At 25.0% G+C, this 18,583-nt stretch overlaps 1 protein-coding gene and 1 long non-coding RNA gene across 7 annotated transcripts in view; one reads left to right on the top strand and one right to left on the bottom strand.

The window, feature by feature from the left end:
• Window positions 1–1,796: 1,796 nt before the first annotated feature.
• Window positions 1,797–13,329, bottom strand: LOC114121222 (uncharacterized). 2 transcript variants are annotated; one of them, XR_003592184.2, is made up of 3 exons: window positions 12,597–13,329; window positions 12,459–12,503; window positions 1,797–1,933 (listed from the first exon to the last, which is right to left on the bottom strand). It is a non-coding gene; the product is annotated as an uncharacterized LOC114121222 (long non-coding RNA). The 2 variants fall into 2 exon arrangements; XR_007604838.1 differs by having other exon boundaries at window positions 12,578–13,329.
• Window positions 1,932–18,583, top strand: part of LOC114121219 (band 3 anion transport protein-like) — a 68,904-nt gene continuing 52,252 nt past the window's right edge. For 2 of the 5 annotated variants that reach the window (XM_050203023.1, XM_050203025.1), the window contains exons 1-2: window positions 12,965–13,112; window positions 13,329–13,900. The gene's annotated coding sequence lies outside the window, so the exon portion shown is untranslated. Of the gene's footprint in view, window positions 2,046–12,964; window positions 13,113–13,328; window positions 13,901–18,583 lie in introns of those variants that run through there. The other 3 variants (XM_027983450.2, XM_050203024.1, XM_027983452.2) reach the window with 3 other exon arrangements.

Genomic DNA, 18,583 nt, shown 5'->3' on the forward strand with positions numbered 1-18,583 from the left:
CTTATTATTTTGTTTTAACAATCATTAAGAACCATACACAATGTTAAATTAATGATAGAATTTAACATAGGCACGACTGTACAAATAAATTGTAAGAATTTTTCAATAATTCAAAATTGAAATTAGGTAATAATTAACAAATAAATTTACCAACAATAATCATATTATGTTTTTTTAACTCTTGTATTATATTGTTTTTTGAAACATAAATCACATGACAAAATCATAAGCTTATATACTATGTAGTATTAAATAATGTCATTATTCAGCATAAGTAAAAAATTCAAAAATGTTAAATACATATAAATGCTTAGAATTATTCAAACATTTTAAATATTTCAATAAGAATAGAAAATGATAATCTAAGTAATTTTAGGATGACATGTAATTCTTATACAATAAAAAAATCGTTAAAATAATATAAATCGATTTACTAGCTATGTTTAAATATCTAATTAAAATTTACCAGGATAAAAAAAGACAATTAAAAATATTTATTAATAGCTGAAAATCAGATAATAATTTTATCTAAATGACTAAAAAATATTAATTTAATATTTGGTAAAAATTTGAGTATCTATAATTTTTTTTTTTTTTTTTGAATAATTACAAAAAAATAAACGAAATTGATTTTGCGGTAAATATTACCGTTTAAAGTTTGGGATTGTCTATACTTTTAAACTAAAAATTTTAACTAGGTAAAATTTGCAACCCTTAATCATTGTAAAACCAATATATTTATTGTTATATTCTGAATCTAAAATAGTAATTTAATGAACTGATTAATGTTAATATTGGAATAAAAAAACATTCAAAATAAAATATACATTTAAAAATGCATTTTAAATTCAAACTTCTTATTTTTACTAAATTTTTTCAATTTTTTTTTCATCTATTTAGTATTAATTATTTAGATATTATTATAGCGTAATGGCAAAGTCGAAATGGTAATATAATCACGTCATTTTTTATTATGCATATTTATAAACTGATTCATTAAATTCTTAACTCATTATTTAATCTGTATAAAATATAGTGTAAATATTATAAGTGATATATTGAAAACATTGATGTTCGTGTTTTGTGTGTATTGAATTCAAATTTAAATATTCTATTCGAAAGTATTATTGGATAAATAGTAGACAATGTATATATATTTTTAATTTGAACAATAATGTTTTATAAAATTAAATAAACAATCAGCGAATTTAATGTTAATCTAATTTTCAATTTCGGATGATATACATTTACTCAATATTAGAACGTCAAGCTATTGTTATTTATTCGCAGAAAAAAGAGTAAAATTATGTAATACAAATCTAAAATAATATGTAGATTACAACTAGAAAAAAATCTTATAACAGTATAATTTGTTTAAAATTACATTTAATTTGAAACTCAGGCGCAAACTATACCTCTAAATGTACATTAAAAACTAAAAAATCGATATAATTTATAGCTTTCAAAAACTGAAAAGGCGCTACATAGTATTATGATAATTTTTAAATTAATCTGAATGTATTTATCTATTACTACAAATGTGTTTGTAGGTGATTCGAATATCTTTTAACATTTAAAACAATTCAGTAAGTGTTTATTATTAATACTATTTATAATTTAATCTTTCATTGTATTATATTACTATCACCCCCCTAAAAAAAAAAAAAAAATGCCTCATTCAATAATGTAAAAATATTTATATATACATAAATAAAAATGTAACTCTCAATGATCATGTTGTCAAGGTTTATTTCTCTCAATAAATCAATAAAAATAAAGATAAGTATTTGAATTTACATTTTTAGAATTTCATTAAGTATTAATTTTTCATAGTTACAGATTTAGTCCTGAAAAAGTCCAAGTGGTACCATACAGAAAACTCTTCACACGTATAAGTCAGAAGGAGTTGATCAGTTTCTTGCTGTTCAGGCCACTAGAAATATAAAAACATAGAATAAAGTCCGAGTTCAGGAATTCAGTTAATAGTTAATACTATTTATTTATTTTTACCAGTACGACAGTCCTATCAAATAAGAAGTATTAGTGTGAGTTGTAACTGTGTATGTATATATATCTTACCTACTGACTTCCTTGAGAAACTAGCTCATAACGAATCACAGCTTTGCATAGATAACTACAATTTTACATATAGTTAACTATTATAACTAATACATTTATTTAATATTACAGATATAATATGTACAGATAATATTTTGTATATTATTATATCATTTTATGTATTAAATCAACTAGGTACCAAGGATTCACAACCTTTAATAATTTAATAATGTATTTAATAATTTTATTATAACTGAAATTAGGTTTATTTTTGGTACATATTATTGATGTCATCCAGTCATATGTGTTCGTCGTTCGCTATACAATATGTCAATATACATAATCATACATACAGTAACATATTTAGTAAACAATCGAATGAAAGCACAAGCTAATTTAAACTACTAAGTACTAATAGAACATATGAGTATCAACGTATGTAGGTTGGTTTTACGTATAATTATAGCAGTATCATTTATTCACACAATTAAATAAAAGGTATTATAAATTATTATATGATTAGATAATAAGATATAAAATACCTAATTAAAAAAAAAAATTTTATACATTATATGTGTCATAGTTGGTGCAGTTATTTAATGGCTGCTTCTAAAATGTAGGTTTTTTGGTACAGTACTATACGCTATACGGTTTTTTATAACGAACAAGTACCTATAATATGAGTATTTTTTTTATTCTTTAAGAAGATAATGGGCTTTATTGAATAAGTTTGCTTTATATAGTGTATATAATAATTGTATTAATAGTATATGCTTATGTATATCGTGGGTGGCTCTATATGCATGAATGTGTGTAACTTGCTTTTTACACGTACGATATCCAATAAAATATTAAAAATTAAAATGTGACACTGTAAAAGATCGCAAAAACAAAAGTTATTCTAATCATTGATTAATATTATAATATAGAAACAAACATAGAATACGAAATATTATAGTAAAATTTATAAAAAACATTGTACTTTTATTTACTAATATTCGAAAGTAATCTATTAAGTAGCTTAGTGGTAGCTATCAATAATTATTACACAATGTAATATATCCTCGTGAAGAGGGGGGGGGGCAGATGTGTTACCCGCCAGTAAATTCACATTTGCGACACACTTTACTACTCCCTGACACATACAAATTACAATGAGAGCTAACAATAATTTAAAAATGGTTTATGGATTATTATTTTTTTTTTTTTGGTCTTTGACAATATTATGCCATAATTAATAAATATAAAAGGATCACGTAAAGTATGAAGTAACTATATTTTTAATTATTATAACAAATTTGATTAATGAGAAATAATAATTCAAATATTAATATCCTGTAGAGTGTAGGTACCTATATTAATTATGCTGTCGATGTTTTTGACTATACAATATTTTTTAGATTGATGTCAATAATTATTGAGTTATCATAGATAACTGTGTTTATAATACTGAACTACGAAAATATTTAATTGACCTGTGAGCTGTCACTATAAAAAACTTAAAAACATGCTTCACAGAAAAAAATAAAAATATAAATAAATTATATTCTAAAAGAAAGACAATGGATTAGTTAGAAAAAAATATTTTTAACCTGTGATGATTAAGGCTGATGAATCTTAAAATATTTTAAGAATTCGCAAAAAAATGTCTTTTACGTTTAATAGGTATTTATATAAAGAATATAAAAAATAAATTTTGACAGTTTTTGTGAATCATATTTTTTTACTCAGTATCAAAATTACCTTAGTTCGTTATCGATGAGATAACGTTTTTTTTATCATTACCAATCGGCTATATTTTATTGATTATTAAATTATACTAATTTTTCCATTTCCATTATAATTATTCATTTTTGTAGCATGCACAGTCAAAAATATAAATTTTAAATTAACATAATAATTTATTTATTAAAATAGTTACATTTAATATATGGTAATTTTAAATAATTACAGATTTGCATTATCTCAATACATGTATAGTGTATACGTATAGTTAAAAAAATAAATGTTGTTAAATATAATAATAGGTACTATATTATAGTTGCACTATAATGTACAATATGAAGGTTTGTATTCTAAGCGTGTATAACTTGTTTATAACAGATCATAATATTTAGTAATACTGTGATCATACAAATTCTAATATACATATTACATATTTATCTATTTAAAAATAAAAATAATACGATATTGTATAAATACAAGTATGAAGTAACAAAAAGTTCGTTAAGTAGACATCGCCCTTCATTAGAATATGTCGAGTGGGTTACTGATTTTTGATAAGACTGAATTTGTATACGACAAAAAATGTTAAGTTTATATAACCTACCAAAGATTTAAAAATGTTATACATGCCTGGTTCTTTATATGTTCTGCAACTTATACAAAAAAAAAAAAATGTTTAGTGGAAAGTCAAATAGATTTTTTATATTATATAGGTTAGGTTAGGTTATATTTTATATTCCTCAGTTTAATAACTATTTTTACCCAAATGATTTTTATTTTCTGCTGTAATGCAAAAACGAATAATTCTAAATACTTGAAATTTTCTTAAAGTGTTTAAACTATAATTGTATATTGTATATACAAACTATATAATTTTAAAAGTATTTTTACTGTTTTGAGTTATTCATTGGCATAAGAATTTTTTATTTAATTTTAGTTTATTTTCTATGAAAGATTATTCAATGGGTCAAGATTCTTGAAAATTAAATACAAAATTTACATAAGTTATTTTTATATTATTTCTATATTTTTTTTCGCATGTATTTGAATTTGTAGAAAATTTTTATTTGTCAAAATTACGAATAATATCACAAACTAAAAGTATTTTGTAGTAAAATTTTTATAAAATCTATAATCTTTATGATTAAGGTTAAAATATAATATAAAATAATCCTCATAAGTATTTCATGTTGGAACTAAAAAATATATAAACAATTATATTTTTATAGACATTTGAAGAGGTTAAAACTTGAACACAATTATATATCTTAACGATCAATAACAATGATAACTATCTTGTTTTAAATAAAAAATATTATTCGCGGGGGCTAAAAACGTGTAATATTATATGTTATTATAAATTTATAATTTATTTATAATATGAATCTATTTTACTGATTTACAGTATTTACAGAAATATGTTACTACATTTTAAGTTATATAAGTTGGTAAAAAAATTAAAATAATCTATCTATATATTATTTTAATAATAAAAGACTAAATATAATATAATAGATGCACTAGTTTTTGAAAACAAATAAAACGTAATAAAATACTAAAAGTTAAAAAAATGACGAATAGCTGTATCAAAAATACACTTAGTGAATGATATAGGCCGACACTTAGACAGTTCGTCCTCCGTTAAGAATTGTTTATTGTAGACAATACTATATCATTGAATTCAAATATAACATAGTAACACACTCGACACTCAATGTACAGCAGAACGGTACCCACCTGACTAACTTTTTTTCATAAATATATTTTATCATATTTTAATGTTTATAGACTTATAGTATAACAAGAAACGGATAGGTATTATTTATTAATGCACACACAGTGTGCACTGTACACGTCAATATAAAATATAAATATCCTATCTTTCTGAAAATGACTCATTGTATAGATTAAATGCATCATATTTTTACAGCCTGTGGCGGATTGAGTTTTAGGTGGACCAATAATTAATGAAACTCACGCAAAAAAAAGCGGGAAAGTGGGTACCGTTCTGCTGTACATTAGGGGGTGTGGTTGGTTAAATTTGAACGCAATGATAGGTATCTTTGTATACGAAAAACGATTCTGAACGAAGATGATTTGTCAGCCTAGGATATAATTTCTAGTGGTTGGTGAAAAAGGTGGTTTATATTTATGGCATGAATACACCAAAATTTAAGTTCTTTTATAATAATTGTGAGCTAAACTTATGAAAAACCTTGTATTAAGTTTTCAACTCTTAGCTACTTAAACACAAATTTTTATGAAATATACCTACAAAATAATTTGCAAGTATTCATAGTTTTGACGAATTTTTGTCAATATTTGAACTTCAAATGCTAATAAAAAAAAATTGTGCGTATGTATTATTATAATATTTTAATCACTATAAGAATAACTTATGAGGAACTTTGTATTAAATTTTCAAGTATTTTGATAGGGCCAAAAAAATTTTATCGACCCTTCAAAAATATTTTTTCAGAAAAATTAAAAATTTCAGTTGTCTATAAATAGCTCAAAAAAAGTCAAAATATTTTGAAATTTATATCACGTAAAGAAAACGTGAATCTTAATAACTGGTAAAATTTTCAAGTATCTACGACTTATACTTTTTGAATAATAACAAATATTTAAAATCGTTATCGTTACGCTATTTTGTTAAAATTTAAAATTCAAACGCACTTAAAATTTTTCCTATAATGATGCTTCGAGTTTTCTCTATAGATACTTGAAGATAAACTTATGGAAAACTTAGTGTTGTATTTTTAATCCTTAGTTATAAACACAAAAAATTTTATGATTTTTCAACTTCAAATAATTTGCAAATATTCATGCTTTTGACGAATTTTTGTCAAAATTTGAACTTCAAATGCTAATAAAATAAAATTGTGTCTATGTATTCTTATAATTTTTTAATCACTATAAGAATAACATATGAGGAACTTTGAATTAAATTTTCAAGTATTTTGATAGGGCCAAAAAAATTTTATCGACCCTTCAAAAAAAATTTTTCAGAAAAATTGAAAATTTCAGTTGTCTATAAATAGCTCAAAAAAATTCAAAATATTTTGAAAATTAAATCAAGTAAATAAAATGCCAATCTAAATAACTGGTAAAATTTTCAAGTATCTACGACTTATACTTTTTGAATAATAACAAATATCAAAAATCGTTTGAGGCTAAACTGTTATTTAACGCGGTTTTATAAAAATTTAAATTTCAAACACTCATAAAAATTTTTTGTCTGAATCCGGTAGAGTTTTTTTTACAGATATTTGAAGAAAAATTTATGGAGAACCTTGTATCAAATTTTCAAAACTTAGTTATAAAAGAAAAAAATTTTATGATTTTTCAACTTTAAAATTACTTGCAAATTTTCGCGTTTTCGACAGATTTCGTAAAAATTTGAACTAAAAACGCTTATAAAAAAAAATTGTGACTAACGATTTTTAAATTTTTTTAGCTACATTAAAAACAACTTATAAGGAACCTTGTATTAAATTTTCAAAACTTTTTGGTCATCCAAACATTTTTTATCGACACTTTAAAAAAAATTTCTCAAAAAAATCGAAAATTTCAGTGGTTTATAAATAACTCAAAAAAAGTCAAAATTTTTTGAAAATTTAACTATATACAGATACCACTGACATTAACATTTGGTGAAAATTTCAAGTATTTTCAGTGATAAGTTTTTGAATTACAACCATAAAAAAAATCGATTTGGTCGAAAACTGGTTTTGCGTAAAAATTGCCGTTTTTCCGTCATTTTTTTTTTGTTTTTCTCGATTTTTTTGAAAACTGTTGGAAAATGTTAACTTTTTACCTCTATAATGCACCAAGGATATTCACTTTTATATCGGAAACTACCCCCATAGTTAGAAATTGGAGCATTATTTCGACTAGTTATGCTGTACACAGACACAAAAAAAAAAAAAACAAAAAAAACAAAAAAAAAACAAAAAAAAACAAAAAAAAAACATACATCATTGTAAAATCAATACATTCTTCACTCCGTTCAGAATCTAAAATGAATTAACTACCATGTATTTTCCAAGATTTTCAGTAGTGAATCTTACTCTATTATTCGACAGAATATTTTTATACTTAGAACACTAATTCTCTACATCCTCTGAAGAAATAGGTGCATACTTCATACAAGAAGTTTCAAATAACAACACTAAATCTTAAATTTTGAAATGGTAAATCGATTTGGTCGAAAACTGGTTTTGCGTAAAAATTGCCGTTTTTCCGTCATTTTTTTTTGGTTTTTCCCAGCGCTTTTGAAAACTATTGGAAAATTTTTACTTTTGACTCCCCAAAGTACAAACTACATTCACTTTCCTATCAGAAACAGGGTCCACTTTTTAAAATCGGAGCACTTTTACTGCTCCAAAATGTGGTGACAGGCACAAAAAAAAAAAAATAAAAAAAACACACATCATTGTAAATTCAATACATTCTTCACTCCGTTCAGAATCTAATAGAGTTAAATAATTGTATTTATCGAACCCAGATTCACAGTACATATTATTATTATTATATTATTATGCACCTACGCGGCTTTGTAAAAACCAGTTTGAAATGCTAACGTATTACAGCATATTTTTATTAACTCAAAAATATTTTTTTTCGTATATACTATTTACTATTTACTATACTATTAAGCGTTTGTGCACAGTGTACTAAATACTATAACTTCTCTGTTATATCTCTCTTGTATTGGGTTAGAGAACAGATGTGAATTACATTTCTAAATTTTTAAATTGTTTATATAGTATCCTACTTTCTAATATAAACGGAATCCCTTTTCATATTTTATTTCTTAACTTTCAATATTACGCTATTTATTCTATGCAGACTAGTTACACTATATTAACAATTATACAAAACAATATAATAATAAACAACACCACTCTATTTCCCTTATTACGTCAACGTTAAGTCCTCATGATTTGTGTAGGTACTCACTAGTCACTACTCATTAGACGTCGATTTTTCATTAGTCTATCAATCAAGTGTTCTCAAACAATTTTGTTCTAACTATTTTCCGATAACTGAGTGTGAGTGTTTTTTTTAAATGTCATTAATAATTTATAAGTAATAATGCTGAATGAAAAGTGAAAATGCTATATGTAGTTTTCTATGTAAGAATAAATTGTAGGTACTGTAGGTAAACTTATGCAATAGGTACCTATCTATTTAAAATAAAAATGTTGAATTTTTTAAATAAGTCAGTTAGAGAACTGAGAAGTATATAGTGTATTGACTATTGAGTGAATATGAACAATTAAATCCTCATTTAATATTTAATGTATCTTTATCAAAATGATTCGCATTTTGTATATGCCATTATTTTTAATAAATATGAATAAAATTTGTCAATTCATAACGAAAATAAGAAAGATGGTAATGATATAACAATTATTGTTTAATATTTTTTACTTTATAATTAGTAATTATATAAATACTAAAAAATCATTTAATATACAAACCCCTAAAATCACTTATTTAAAAAATAAACATATTATGATTAATGCAGGTTATAGTTAATTAACAAAAGTTAACGGTTTAATGATTAGAAGTTAGATTAGAAACTAAAAAAAAAATTATACCTAATGAAAAGATTTTACTTGTAAGTATAATTATAGAACTTATTTGTAAACAGATATCATAATAAATAAAAAAAACCACAGAAATCATTCTGTATGGTAACAAAAATTATTTTTTCTATTCTCCTACATAAATGAATCTAATTTGTTAATGCAGATACCACTTTGTATTAATCATACTAGTCTAATAGAAAAAAACCAAATATAATATTTAAATTTTACCGATTAGTCAATAACTTATTTGTTATGTACTTATGATGATTGGTGTTTGATTATTTTATCGCTTATCTTTTAAATTGTATAAAGTATATAATATGTATTAATAAATAATATAAATAAGAAATACTTTTAAAAGATAGAAGTTAAATTAATACTATATAAATAATAAAATTATACAATGCAAAATTATTATTTATAGTTTTTATATATTTAAGATTCTGAACGAAGCAATGAATGTATTGATTTTAGTAATTGTCAACTTTGATGAAGGATTCCGGTAGCAAATTGGTACTAGTTGGTATTATTGGAATGCCAGAATTGAAAATTCTCAGTGATTTTTAATACAATCCTGGGCGGGAGAGAGGGCGTATGAATATTTTTTAATACTTGTATTTTTTTATTATTATTATCATTAAGTGTTATTTGTTATCTTGGCTACTAAAAATTTAGACGTCTTCGCTCAGAATCATTTTTTGTGTAAAATAATATTATATGATTGAATTCAAATTTAACATTTCCATCACAGTGACACCTACAGAGTAGAGCTGTATAATCACTTATTATTTTTTTATTATTATTTAAGCTATAAGTATTAATTGATACATGTAAAATGTTATTTACTAGGTATACCTATTTATACTAGTTCAAATGATTATCAATTTTAGATAGAATAGAATATTTAAAACATATCTTTGAGTTAAAAAACAGTGTTAGGGAAGAATCATGTAACCTGTTTAATATAGAACGCAACGAATTGTATTATCTTCAAATTTAGTTTTTGATAATGGCGGAAAACTGGAAACCCATTTGCTTAAGATGATTCAATTTAGCAAGCATAATATTTGCTAAAGCCTTTTAAGTTTTGTCGGTTTTAGTATTTGCCATTGCTCATTAGTATAATTAATTTTCGTCACTAACTATTTCAATATATTATTTTTATTAATTTATTAATATAGTAACGTTTTATAATATAATATATGTATATATCAAATTTTCAAGTACTATAAAATATAACCATAGTTATATCATATAATATAATAGAAAAACGGGCTTGTTCTAATATCTACAATAAAATTGTTCAAATAATAGAGAAATATGATAGAAATTTGTGTATTTCATGTATATTAATTATATTATGTTAGAAATAAACAAAAATACATTTTATTTAAAAAATATATTAGCAATAATTTAGTGATAGGTACAGTAGGTACACCTATTACTTATATTATATTTTTGTAGTATAAGCTTTTTACAAACAAATATTTTATAATTTCTAATGCTTAGTTGCTTAGTATATATCAATTAAAATGAAAAGGAAACAGATTTTTTTTTTTAATTTCTAACTTTATTTTGAAAATTAACAATAGATAGCTAATTCGAACATAACATACTCTTATAGTAATATAAGTAGAAAAATTCACAAATAATAAAAGGATAAAAAATAGTTCGCTATAAAGATTCGTTTCATGTTTATGACGTGTAATTTTAGATGACGTACAAAAAAATCAGAAATATCAAATTGTAATAATTACAGTCTATACATTGATGTAACAAGGCCACAAGGGAAATAAGGTGGTGTTTATATTATTATATTTTTTGCATAATTTTATAATGTAGGTACCTAGGTGGCTGGGTACATGGAATAAGACGTAATATAAGATCCAATAAAATATGAATAAGGATTACATTTATATTAGAAAGCAGGATATTATAAGCAGTTAAAAAAATTGGAAATTAAATTCACATTTGTACTAAAAAGAGATGTAACAGAGAAATTACAGTATTTAATAGCTATATACAGTCACACAGGGACGTCCGTAGAGAAGGTATTTTACTAATTTATTGCAGTCCTTTTAATGTTAATACATTATGTTATAATGGTGGAGGGGGGCGAAGCCTATGAAGTCTTTACATGTTATGATAACAATTTGCGCCTGATAAGATACAATGTTTAAAACATGACTAGTTTTATTAAAAAGAAAATTTATTTTCTCATTTACATCATGCACATAATTAATCATTAAAAAGCATTGCCCACCGCCTAGAACGCTAGAACTCAATGCAAATTTACATTTGCATTTTCATTTCAAAATTTCTTTATTTTTATACCTTTGTTAATGAATATTAACCACCTTAAATAATACTATTATAATATTTTATTTATAAACACTGTTATAATATAATTTAAAACGAGTTCCTCGAATATATACTTAACATTGTATCATAGGCAATGAGGCAACGGTAAATATAATACACAAATAACGAAATTAGTAAAAATGTTATAAGTAACCAGAATAAGCGTATTAATAGACTTCTGGTTCATTTACGACGGTATCTACGTCAGTACTTAAGTATGACATTTTCTTATATGTGTTTAGTATTTATACTATTATGGCCATAATATTGTGGCTTATGGACATACACTTTGGAAAGAAATTTTATACCTAGTTTAATATTTTATTATGTACTTATTGTACTTGAAAATAAATAAAATAAAAATTAATTAATTAAAAAATATTTTCTCATATTTGCATTATGCATATAACGTTTATAATTCTGTAAATTATTTCAGACCTTAGATGTATGTATATCTCGTAGATACATTAATTTCGTCCTTGTAAAACGATATTCATAAATAAAGCCTAATAAGTAATAGTAATATTTATGGAATCAAAAATGTTTGTAGACTGAACATGTTTTTATTTGTTTATATATTTAGAAAAGCTTAGCTGGAGAATCATAAGACCAAATGGCAAATAGTGTATGTCTTACAAGTTCAAGTTACGATTTCCAGTGTAAAGTGCTTAACGAGATGCTTACCTAGTTAAGTAACAGGAGGTAGTTACGTACCTATAGTTTCTACTCGTTCTTTTGATTTTATACATTTTCTTTTACCTATAATTTCAATAAATAGTATTTACTTTTTAGTGAAAAATATAACAACATTTTTTTTTTAACTATTACAGTACTTAAAAAATGATTGTATACTTGGAGTCAAGCCACCTGGTCCTAATATTAGATCTGTTGATGAGATGTTACTGGCGAATGTTCGCCATTCAGGTTCCGTTCAAACCGCAGACCATTACAATAACGTTTTTGGCAAATAATAAAAATAATAAAGAAAAAATACGTTGTCCGTCATTTTCATAGTATTTCGTTGATAAAAATATTACTTTGAGTACGTGCACGGTCCCGGGAACGTGCTGATAGTTACGGCATCTAGCGGACGGTAGTCTGTGTAACCACTGTAACCGCCTCCAAATCGCAGATATCATTCGCACAACGCGCACGCGCACCGCACCACTGCCGAAACGTGTCGACCGCTGCCGAGGAATCGCGAACATCCCCTCCAGCTCCCGGCACTAGGAGACCGCCATGACCCTTTGCACAAACAACACCGCCATCCACCACCAACCGCAACCACCCTTCAAGACGCACGATTTCACCCTGCTGGTCGATCGCATCGATGTTATACTATTACTATAATCGTCATCATCACAATAGGTAATATTTATATAATAACATAATAGATATCACAGACTTATGAAATATTATAAAACATTATGTTCAAATAATCTGTTGTGATATAATTATCTCCTCGCATGGTGCAACTACGTGATTCACGCGAGCACACTATAATATACATGTTCGCAGAAGTCATTTCGTTACGGTTCGACACTGTTTATTGTTGCGATTTTGTTTATATTTTTATTTCCATAGCTCCGTCGATTTGGACGTTCATGCGTGTGCGCGTCCGTGTTTGGTCGAATTTTGACAACGTACTACAGCCGCCGCCGCCGCCGCCGCCGCCGACAATGGAACGGAACGCGGTTCGACGACAACGACCGTCATCGCCGCCACCACTGTCGTAGCGGACCGGTCGTCACTCGTCAGTCAGTCGGTTGGCGTCGGATGGTTGTACGCGTATCGTTCTTCGCAGTCCACGCGCTCACCACACTGTACGCGCTTTCGTTAGTATCGAGACGACGAATTATTTTCTTCCTCTCTCTTGCACTCTCTCCACTCTTTAATACCACTTATTTTCACGTTTTTTTGCTGTGGTCCATTTTGTAATCCTAGCCTTACATATATTTCCATTTCGTTGACTAAAATTATATTTTTATTATTATTATTATTTTTTTTTTGTTACTAAAAGTGCCGACTGTACATGTATAATTTAGTGTCAAAGTATTTTTATTGTTTACACTTATATTTTGGTTTTTATTTAATTGATTTAATTGATTATTTACCTAATACCTTTCTGCATCGGAGCCAACAAATTTCGTTTCGGGGTACGTAACCGACTTAATATCAAACTGTAATATAATAATATCTTTATCTTTCAGCAGTCCCATCCATGTACTTTTGATTTTTTACCACTCTGTTACCATTTTCCGTCTTTTATCGAAAATAAAACCTGATGTCATCGCAGCCAAACCACAATATACCTATACATATCTATTTTAAACCGATTATTCTTCACTAAAACATAATATGTTCATAATTTTTTATCTATGCAGTTATACCTATAACATAAATTGTGAGAAGATATATTCGAGTAGTTCTTCTGAGAGAAGGGATGAGGCTCCCTATGACCAAGTTATCCATTTCTATCATTTTAAACGTTGTCCTTTTTTTTTTTAGATTGTTTTTTTGCATTTTCATTTGATAAAAAATAATTTCTATCCTATTACTTAACTAAGAAATCTGGATTTGGACGATTTTCATTGTTTTTTTTTTTTAATGAAATGATAAGGATTTTTGTCGAACATTAACTATGTATTTAGTTAAATATGTATCTATGTTTCATTTATATGATTTATCACCTATATAATGCGTGCTGTATTTTACGATTAAACCAGATTTTACGTACACATTTTTATAACATACATCGCATGTACATGACACAATATGTTGTTATACCTAATCAATGAATAATAATAATATGATAAAAACGAAAGTAAAAGTGTTTAATTGTATTAAAATATTTTTCTATAGAAAATTTCGTTAAGCGTGTTAGTTATTGTTTACTTTTCGTAAGGTGATTTCTAGTACCTATGTCCTATACTAATGGCTATATCTACATTATATGTTGATCTGTAGCAACATTTAACGGAATGCCCATTATAAAAGAGAACCTTTTTTTCGACTTCAATGAGTCGCATTCCTATTATTATTATTATATACCTGTAACGGTTGTAACGCGGCTGCGATGTTTAACACAATTATTATTTCTAATAGGGTCTGTGTTTACAAATTCTGATAATATTCAAAAATTGTTTTACTGTAAAGTGTGAAATGTTAAATTTACAAATAATTTTCTTATGTTTATATATTTTAACCGAATGAAGTAAGATAAATATATTTATTATTTAAGCACTTAAATAATGTTTTAAAAAAGTAAACACCTTACTTAGGTAGCTCATTGAAACAATAAGGGTGTAACCTAGGTAAATGTATTTTTTCATTACAATGATTAAAATTAATATTTTACAATTCTGTTTAAATATTCCACATTGACGTTATAAACTTACATCTGCTTAACATAATCGTATAACCCATTTAATTTATTTTACTTTAAAATTTCGAATTAATTAAATTGCTTGTTTTATAATGTTTTATGCTAAATATATATTAAAATATTATATATATTTTGTTTATCGAAGTTAACTCATTATTCACTAGAGTTTATATAGTTATATTTATAGATATTGTTATATTTGGGTAAATTTTTAATTTTCAACATATTTTTGAATAGGTACCTATTTACATTTCATTTATAGAAATATAATATTTTATTTAAACAATTGACAAGTATCAATATTATACATTTATATATTACATCCATATTTAACTACGATATAGTTATAAAATAATAATTTGTAAAAAAAAAATAATTATCTCAAGAACATTTAATATAGAAATAGTACTATTATATTTTATACCCCGGTTTATAAATTTATAACAATAATAATTTGTCAGCTACCTTATATAGCGTAATGAATAAGATGTGAGACGTAAATAATAACTTTTTAATTAAATATTAAAACTTACAACTCAAATTTATACATACCTATCTAAGTATTATTAGAAGTAAAAAAAAATTCAGCGAAAGGTAAAGGTATTACTGCATTTATGCATAATATTTATAATTTAAATTTTTATAAAAAGTTTGTAAGTAGGTACTTAACAGTTTTTATTATACATATTACAAATTATATTAAATTTTGTCGTGTCTAACGCAAATTTATGAGAATTGTATAAACATAAACTATAATAATAATTAGCAAATATATTTTATGACTAAAATTATTGTGATAAGTATATCACATGGGCGGCCAAACAGTCGATCGTGGACAATTTCATAGTTGATCATATAAGAATTTATTTTTAGGGCCTCGCGTACTATATTTTTTTAATAATTATAGTTATTTTAATAAAAAAAAAATGTCCTATGGAAGTCGATCCTCAAAGGTGAAGTATATTTTTAGTAGAGTGTGATCAAAAAAAAATTTGGCCACCCCTAGTATATCATAAATAAATCTTAATACGAATAATTGGCCAGTATGTCGAGCGATTATTAATTATTATTTTTTTTAATTTCAATAAACTACTTAAAAAACAACTAGTGATTTTGTTATATTATATAATATTATAGAATATATTGTTATTTGTTGTGTAATCAATATATTCCCGAGGGGCTGATTACATTTTTCAGAAAATGTTGTTTTTTTTTTTAATTTTGAACGGTAGGTACCAATATGAATGTATTGGATTTTAAAATACTCGTTATTTTTCTGTAATCGCGGATTTGAATTGAATGTTGAATCAAGAGTTTTATATTACCTATTCTATTATTGATTTAATACAGAATTAACTTATTAGTTCAGAAAATTATTATTTTTAATATTGAGTAGTTTTCAGAAATTAATTGGCATCTGAAAAAAGCTATATACAGCAAACTGTACGTTTTAGTTATTTTTTTAAAAAAAAAACTTTAATGAAAAAATTATAATTTATAATACTTTTAAAATATCATTGAATTTCACTTATTAGCTTTAAATATTTATATCGAAATCGGACCTTTTCCGTTTATTCACTACCAATGACTATATACAGTATACATGCGTGTTTCGGCACTCGTCGTCAAACTAAACAGCATACAGGTACCTATCGAATGTTCGGAACTCGTCTTGTTTTGCTCACTTTAGCGTATAGAATTGCAATTATTAAATATTAATCATTACTTATATTTAATTCAAAAAATAAATCACTATGGTGGGTGCCTATTAAATTTGTGTATGCATGTATTTCATCAACAATCATTAATGTCTGACGGTAGCTTTTCTTTTTACGTTTATAATATAGAAACTATTAAAAAATAAAATTTATTAATAAAAAATTTATTAATAACTATTAAAAAATAAAATCTTCAAATTACCTACTATCTTAAATAACTAGGTTGTCATTTATTAAAGTTGCTTCGTGATACCTTTAAAGCTCTATTCAGTATTCTTTTTACATGAAATAGTGTCAACAAAAAAAAAAAAAAATATTAAAACGATTTAAAAATCAATATAGATACTTTCTGTTCACTTTGCACTCAAATACAAGTAGTCGGGTGTCTGGATAGTATATAAATACGCGCGTTGTCTTGTACCTCAGAAAATATTTAACCACTATAAACCTTAATTTAGATGTACCTATTTAATTTTACCTAAATTGTAGATATAATAATCTAATGTTAATATTAAAATATGTAAATTACAATTTAATAAATTAATTTTTTTGCTTCATTATAAATCGACTTTAAGTGCCTACATTTTTAAGTGCTAATAAAAGAAATTAACAGCTCCTTGAGCTCTTAAGAATTTAATCTTAAAAATATTCAAATGTGTTAGGTGTCATTGTTCATACTATAATACATATATTGCAGTGTTGAGTGTAACAAATACTGAGATTGTTTGATTATTTCCTGATATACAATTTATATGTTATACTTATAAGTGTGTACCTCCACATACCGGACGTTGTTTCTATCTTGGGTAATTATTTATTTCGGTAAACTTGTAACATATTGACATTTTCCAAGACTATATAATGCCATTTGGTCATAAACTCATAACGCTATTAATTGAATAGTTTCATGTTGTTATGGCCTATGATGATGGTATTCTACGCCAAATAAATTTCATTATTTTCATAGAAAGTACCCTTATACGTATTTATATAATAATAGTAAACTTGTAAAGAACAAGTGAAAGAACTTTATTTTTTATTTTGGTGGTATATTGTATGTACATTGTACATGGACATTTTCCACTTATAAATTATGTATAGTTTTTTTTATGTTAAGAGATATTTTAGCTAGATATTATTTTTATCTTGACGATTATTGTAACATATATGGTTAATAAAACTAAACAAGATACACCTATTAGCTCAACCAGGAAATATTTTTGAATGGGTTATACATCTTAATTTATAATGTATAATCTATAAAATCTATTAATCTATCTATTTATATATGTATTGTATATTTGCATGTACGTATAAAAATGAATGTTTCTTTGTTGGTTCTTTAGAGACTCAAAAACTACCGTACTCAATTTAATCTATATTAATAGTTTCTTTGAGACTCCGGAGGTGTTTAGTAATTATTATTTATTTTTTGGACCCCTATATTTTGCTATAGTTTGTTAACGTATGAATTTATTTATGGTTTACGAAAATTGAATCATTCTTTTAAAATCTAAATGGGTCATTGGTTACAGATTAAATTACTATCATAAGAAGGCTAGCTAAGGGTTTTAAGCTTAAGTACTCAAAGACGTATAAAAATGAATATGTACTTATTAATTTTTATCAATTTTGGATTTTAAACATTCGTTGAATTTGTCTCTAATTGTTTGAATTTAATATGCCTAGAACCAAGAAGTGAAAAATCATAAAATTAATCATTGTAATTGATTTTG

Source organism: Aphis gossypii, chromosome 3 (genome assembly GCF_020184175.1).
Source record: "Aphis gossypii isolate Hap1 chromosome 3, ASM2018417v2, whole genome shotgun sequence".
NCBI classification, from domain to species: domain Eukaryota; kingdom Metazoa; phylum Arthropoda; class Insecta; order Hemiptera; family Aphididae; genus Aphis; species Aphis gossypii.